This window comes from Telmatherina bonti (assembly GCF_933228915.1).
Source record: "Telmatherina bonti genome assembly, chromosome: 15".
Classification (NCBI taxonomy): Eukaryota; Metazoa; Chordata; class Actinopteri; order Atheriniformes; family Telmatherinidae; genus Telmatherina; species Telmatherina bonti.
In genome coordinates, this window is record NC_136613.1 from 28,537,274 (window position 1) to 28,544,960 (window position 7,687).

Below are 7,687 nucleotides of genomic sequence, written 5' to 3' on the forward strand. Positions count from 1 at the left end.
TGCACGCCGTAAACTGTCTCCAGCGTGCGGGATCTCTGCTCAGTCGCATTGCGAAGCTCCTCGTAGGGAAGCCCTCTGATAGGAGAAATGCCCTGAGGGTCAAAGCAAGACGCACAGCCGTGCCAAAAGCAGCCGTGGTATGAAAACACCCAATGCTCACCGGCAATCTGCGCATAACCATCTACAAAGTAGGGTCCGACCCGCTTTTCTCCGCCTTTTAACGCGTGCTGAATGTCAATGTTTCTGACGGCCGCCACCCACTCGAGCCATTGAATCGAAGCGTTTGAAAAACTCTTACACTGCCGTCGATAATCATCGGGGGACGGGATAGCCAGTGTTTTAGCCGGCAGAAAGTTTGTACGGAATACTTTACTGCACGCCGCCGCTATTGTTACGGTGCTGAACGGGTCCACGTTCGTGTCGCTGACAAACTGCTGTCTGAATTTCAGGCATCCTTGTGCCAGAAGCTCGACGTCATTGCGACAGTAACGCAGAGCTTCAGCTTTAAAGTCAAAGGCCCCTTTACACGCATCCGTGTACCAGCTAAGAAACTCATCCTGTTCGCGCTGACACATGCCGTCCACGCCGTAATCAGACGCTTGTGGATACGGACCGATGTAATTTAGATGCTCCTCCGAGCTGAATTTGTGAGGAAACGTGCCTTTGCTACAATCATCGAAGCCCAGGGCTTTTGGCATTTGACTAAGTCGCATGGCGAGAAACGAGAGTGAGTCGATGTACCTCGTTCGGAAATCAGGTTCGCTAAAGCAGAGAACTTTTGCGCCTTGCATAATCAGCGAGGGCTTCAGGCCAAGCTCAAGCATCGCATTCAGCACCAAGTAACCGTCAAAGCCGCGGGAATTATGAGCTATAAAAGTAGATCCGCGGTACATCGGTCTCCTGAAATGCAAGATAAATTGCCGTGCGCAATCCAAACCGTAAGACTCCCATCGGACACCCTTCAACGTTTTGGTACAGACTAGAAATGGTACGTGTTGACCCTGTGCGTCTGTGAATGTTTCAAAATCGTAAAAAATCAGATTACTGTCCTGCCTCTTATCCTGGGTTAGCGGTTGAATGTAACACTGATGCACATCGAGGTCTGATTTGGCCGCTAATTTTTCGCCGCAGATGTTGCATTTTAATTTAGGGCAGGTGTGAGAAGCCTTCCCTTTGGCCACGCGGTATGTGGTGTGACATTTTTTGCAGCGTTTTATCAGCGAGCATATGCTATCAGCAGTTTGAGCAGAGGAGCAGGGTTTAGTTTGCTTATGCCGCAAAAAACACGCATGTGAGCGACATACTCTGTTACAATCCGTACAAAATTCAGACGCCTCCTCTTCCTGAGTGCAGGAAGAAACGTTGCATACCGAGCAAAACCCTGGACAGGCGTGCGTGTATGAGTTTTTGTAAGATTTATAGCAAAAGTGGCAAATGTATTTACCCCCTATAAATCCTCCAATATTTTTAATCCCGTAATAGTGTTTCTGTGCGAGAAAAAAAAACAGCGGATTTGTTCGGTCCGGGAAATCTGTTTGAAATTTAGATAAGGGACGCTGGTCTTTTGTTCTGTAAAATATTATGATTTTACGCTGGACAATGTCCTCAAATCTACGAATGTCGCTGAAGTTGACGGGCGAATTAGCATTCAGACCTGCCCGAAGCTGCAGTTCTGTACCAAACGACGCAGCCTGCTGATCTGTGAAATGGGGGGAGATTAGAAAGGCTAAGTTTATCGCAAAGCACAGCTCATCCTGTCTATTGTTCACGACGTACAGATGACGTCTTTTTTTCTGAACAATTTCACAGTCTATTGTTTTTTCAAGTTTCCGTTTAGCACCGCCTGAAGGGTTTGTTATGATTTGCACAACAAGCTCTAGGCGAGAATCTGAAGCTACACTATCATTTGACTGTACCATCCGGTCTAGCAAATCCCCGAATAAATCCATTATCTCTCCCTGGGATGGCTCAGTGACGGGTAATAATATATGATTCTGACTGTTCTGGCTCAGTATTTCTAGTTGGACCAGATCGCCGCGATGAATCTGAGGGTAAACTTCATCAACAAATTCCGCAATACCCGTCTGCACATCGATGTAAAACTGACAGAGGTCTGGAATGTCTCTGGCAGGCAGATTCAGTGTATGTCTAAATTCATGATTATTGAAGCGCTCGCGGGACAGCTGACGACCTGCTTCGAGCGAAGCAGCTTCTCCTGACCCACGTATACCTCCTCCAGACTGTACAGCTTCGTTCAACTGAAGAATGTCAGGGGAAGCTGCAGCTTCAGCAGCACCGCTCAGGTCTTCTCCCGCGATGAGACGGGTTTGTCCCCTGGATGGTGCTAAAGAGCTATCTTGTACGGGGAGTGAAATCTCTTCAACCTCAGTCCCAGGAAGACTTATGGGTTGTGTGTTAAAATTGTCATGCAAAGGCCGATGTAGGTTAAGAAGAGCGTGATCTATTAAATCAAAGTTGTTAAAATCAGTCGGTACAGGATCCGCGCTATTTTGAACGGGCTGATCGGCTTGAAACGGAATAGATGGGTTAGCGAACGCCGCTGGAATCTGATTGAGTGAATCTAACAATCTGTTTATCTCTTCCATGATAGTACAGGAGTAGAAAATGTCACACCTTTACAGCTTACCTTTGAAGCATGTTACCCAGCGTAGTTAAAACTTCAGACAGTGTACGGCTCAGATGCAGGAATGTCTCCAGCGTGTCTCCTCGGCGTTCGTAATTATCCCTCCTGCTGAGCGGATTCCGATATGTCAGAGACGTCCAACGTGGACGTCCGCGGTTACGCCGTCTTGCCGGCGCTACATTTCAAGACAAAACGAAAGATAGATGATATATAAAACTTCTGTTAATAAAACAATGATATGTTAATAAAATAAAATGCTACGTTACTAATGTTATTACAACGTAGTTTCTGAAAGCCGGGTCTCCTCCTTCCGGCAGGAAGAGCGCGCCTAGTTCCTGTGGAGAGAAGCCCAAAAAATAAGAGTTCGGATAAAACTTTATTTATTTATTTTTTTCTTCCTATGAGAAGATATCTTTTTTAAATTTATTTTTATTTTGTGGGGCTTACTTCGATTCGTGCCGATGCTGCCTGTCGGTGCAGAAGTCCTGATCTCCTCCGTTTGAACTTCTAACAATAAAATAATAATCATTAAAATTAATATTAATATTTTCATTTCTATTCTGATTCAAAGACTTACCTTGACCAACACTGGCAGCGCCGTGTGAAGCGGCGTCCGGTGTTTCTGAAAACGTATCAAGAAGACATATTTGTATATATTTCTAAATAATAATAATAATAATAATAATAATAATAAGAGTCCAAAAAAAAACTAACCTTGTTTTACATGGGACGCGTCGCGAGAAGCGTTGGTTTGCGTCTCTGGAGAAAAAAAAAAAAAGAGAGAGGAAAACATAATCTATTTTACTTCCAAAGGTGAAGTAAAAGACAGGATGCGTCGCCAAGAAGTGACGTAACATGCACGAGGTTGTTTGCAGAAGCTTATTGCAGCGGTGACTTTTGAAAAGAAATAATAAATAAATAATATTACCTATCGTGCATGTAGTAATGGCTTCCGATTGTTCACAATCAATCCGTGGAGCTGAGCCCTCATCTCCGGGAACCGGACCCTCGACGACCGGACGTCTGCGGAGCCTGTTGACGACTTGACGGATTGCCGGGATGCTAGCCTGTATGCCAGACCGGTCTGGGGCTGATCCAGACTCTTCAAGCTGAGGAATGGACCGGATCACGCCGGGACGTATATTGTCCTCTGGTTCCGGCAGCCGGGCCGCTGCTCTAAATAAATCTGGTGAGTAAAGCATTTGGAAAACAAATATTTTAAATCATGATATAATGACAGACGCTACGTTTTAAATAAGAAAAGAAAGACGTACCGTAATCTGTTTGCGTAAGCGTTATTCCCTCCCATTCATCAAAAAAATCTGGTAAAGGAAAAAAAGCAAATAATTTTAGTTAAAAAATAACTTTTAGAAAAAAAAGATGAATCGTTAATTTTAATACTCACCTGCCCCAAGATCGTTTCTCGATGGAGGCGAGTGGATCTGTGCGATCGTTATAATTTCTAAATATCGGATAAATTAAAGATAATCAGTAAGTCTGATAAATGAAAAGCCTAGACATGAAGAAGTTTTTTTTTCCCTACCCCGTGACATGGTTGCGTTGTGAGGTTGTCTCTCGGAGCGAGGTGATTTTTAGAAGTGACTAAAGGACTGGTTTTATATTTCTTTTGGAAACGTACATCGATAATTTGTTTCTCTGTTTTTTTCAGATAAGAAGCAACCGTTGTTGACAGGTTTCTTGACCGTTACGGGGTCATTAAGCAATAAAAACTCATTTTTGACACAGAGAATGTTCTGTTTGTATTATCTCAGCTAACAGCTTGCTGACACTTCTCTGTAAGTTAACCGACATTTACCAGACATTTTCTGTTAACTATATGAGCATCCATAGGTTAAAAACCCTTTCTCTTAAACATCACATTTTTTTTTCTTCCGGCTACGGGGGGTCATTAATCAATAAAAGCTTACTTTGAGACAGAGAGAATGTTTTGTTTGTATTATCTCAGCTAACAGCTTGCTGACGCTTCTCTGTAAGTTATGTATGTTTACCACACGTTTCTGTTAAATATATGAGCATCCATAGTTTAAAAAACCCTTTCTCTTAAACATGGACCAGGTGTCTGATTTTTAAAACTTTTTTCCCGGCTACGGGGGGTAAGTAAGCAATAAAAGCTTACTTTGAGACAGAAAGAATGTTCTGTTTGTATTATCTCAGCTAACAGCTTGCTGCCACTTCTCTGTAAGTTAACCCAAGTGTTAGAGGATTTTAACAGGGACAGTCAAAGGAACTTTTTTTCTCTTCCTTCAGTAAAAACAGACTCAAAACGCATGAGCAGCAGATAGACATGTGTAGAAAAAAGGTACTCCGTTAACTTTTATCAGTTAAAACTCTACAAGTATCATAATAAGTTGGCTTTTTTTTTGCTCTTCTTTCAGACCAACAAGAGAACACATGTCCCACCACCGAGGGGAAAAAGGATTTTGCAGACTGAAGGAGCAAAAACAACGTTTTTTCTTTTCCCATCCATTTATAAGCACTTTTTATTTTTGCTAACACTTCTATTTTTTTACTTCTCTTTTTGCATTTATCATAATAGTTTAATTCTTCTTCTTTTTTCCAATAGTTTATCAACGCGAAAGTCACTGAAAACACACCAACAGAGGGTCGTAAAAAGCCTGCTGCAGACAAGAGGGGGTGCTTGCCACACGGGCCAGTAGAAGAGCGGGGGTGTAAATACAAACAGACTCAGAGAGGATTTTTGCAGCCAGCAAAAAAAAAACTTTTTTTCACTCTTCCCACCCTGTAAACTCTGTTTATACTACTTTTTGCATTTCCCATGATAAGTTTGCTCTTTTCCAGTAGACCCAAAAGACTCAAAGGCGAAAAACCACGTCTCATCGCTGAAGAAATACTGATTGCATCAGAGTGACACGCATATGGAGAAGGTAAGGGATTTTTTTTTGTTTTTTCCCCAAAACTTTCTTTACCTTATTTTATTACTCTTTCTCTTAGACGTTTTTTTAATTTTCTTCTTTTTTTTTTTCCCCCCCCCCCCCGGACCCCTCTTTATACCTCTAGACTCGTTCGGACATGCCCCTAACATGTCCAGGCACACCGCCCAGGCATGACGTACGTCCAGAAGACATGTCCGGGCATGTCCAGGCACACCGTCCAGGCATGCCGTACGTCCAGAAGACATGTCCGCCCAGGTATGACGTACGGACATACGTCATTTCCGGACATCACGTGGTCTAGGGACCGCCGCCGGATGACCTCACTTCCGGACATCACGTGGTCCAGGGACCGCCCACGGATGACGTCACTTTTAGAGCCACGCCTGGGAGGAGGGAGATGACGTACGGACATACGTCACTTCCGGACGTCACGTGGTCCAGGGACCGCCCCTCACCCAAGTTACGCCCACTTATGACGTGGCACACGCTGATTGGGTCACAGAGGGGGGAGGGACTTCCGGTTCATTAAGATACGCCTACTTATGACGTGGCACACGCTGATTGGATCACGGAGGGGGCGGGACTTCCGGTTCATTAAGATACGCCCACTCGTGACGTGGCACACGCTGATTGGATCACAAAGGGGAGGGGCTTCCGGATCGTTAAGCCACGCCCACTCGTGACGTAGCACACGCTGATTGGATCACAAAGGGGAGGGACTTCCGGTTCATTAAGCCACGCCCACTTGTGACGTGGCAGCTTCTCATTGGATGACAGGGGTCATAAATCATTTTTTGACATAAAGTGGGTCCCTTCTTTATTTGGGGCAGATTCCAGGAGATGTGGGGGTGGTTGCAGGAGGACAACAATCCAGCAACAGGATTGTTTTCTGCTCCTTTGTGTAAGAAGGATCAGGAGGAGCATTGCCAGAGCGCTGCAAAATGTCCACTCATGCTTCTGGTCCAACTATCAGAACCAGATTGCTGGTATGATGGCCTGACATCCAATCCACTGCCGCCATGTTGCACCACATGCATGGGAAGGCCACACACTACTGAACCTCCTCTTTAATTATCTTGAAGAATTTCCACAGAAGTTGCTCCACCCTGTGATCTGAACTTTCCACTTTTATTTTGATTCTGACTCCAGACCACCGTTAATAATTTTGAACTCCTCCAATCACACTTATGTTGTTTTTTTCTCTTTACGTTACACGATGTAATAGGTCGAGATTTTCAACTGTTTCATTCATCAAAATCAAAGACTTGTTCTATCAGTGTTCCCTTTATAGTTTTTAGTCATGTAAGCAACAGATCATGAGTCTACCTTTCCTAACAACATCTATTTAAACCGGACATAAATGTATGGAAAAATAATCGTCATTTTCTTGGTACTTTGAGGTCTGCCGTGTAATTACATCACAAGGCACTCTGATAAATGTTTTGCAAATTCTACAAAATGCAACAAGACATAATTATGTATGTTTGTATGTATACTTGTCACAGCCAAGCTTTCAGGAAAACACCAACAAGAGCTTTTTTCTTGTCCCTGTGGAGAGAATTTGAAAATCTGATTGAGATGGGAATGGAACGAGATCTATATGTTACGACAAAACAAGCTGTTTTTTGATCTGGAGAAACAAGAAAGCAAACATCTGTCAAATCATCCGAAATGGTTTGGAAAATTACAACTCCTATATAAAAAAATCACACGTTTGTCAAAATCATCAGGGTTATGAGTCATTTATTACAACAGGGCTTGCACTGCTGAATAAAAAAACAAATCATTCACCATTGCTGTCAAAGCATTGTTTAAATATTTATATTATAATGTCAAAGACAGGCAGGCAGACCAGACTTCCTACCACAGCATAGACAAGTTACAGTGAAAACTGCCATCAGGCTGGCAGGATCATGCTTCCGGTCTTCTTTCAAGATGCATGTCAGCCCCCTCAAGTTTCTGCTGATAGATTTACAGTGACATGTAGTATCCTGAAAATTTGCCCAACTACAAATACGGAGAATATCCTTTTTGTGAAATAAATATTTTTTTTCCCTTTTCTTGTACAAACCGCTACTGAAGGACAAATTCCAACCTTCATACAAAAGATCAGCCCCTTTTTTAATGC

The 7,687-nt window shown here is 43.2% G+C and overlaps 1 long non-coding RNA gene across 1 annotated transcript; it reads left to right on the plus strand.

The window, feature by feature from the left end:
• The first annotated feature begins 3,309 nt into the window (after positions 1 to 3,309).
• Positions 3,310 to 6,357, plus strand: LOC306766731. The gene is made up of 3 exons (XR_013771603.1): positions 3,310 to 3,833; positions 5,041 to 5,550; positions 5,684 to 6,357. It is a non-coding gene; the product is annotated as an uncharacterized lncRNA (long non-coding RNA).
• Positions 6,358 to 7,687: the final 1,330 nt, after the last annotated feature.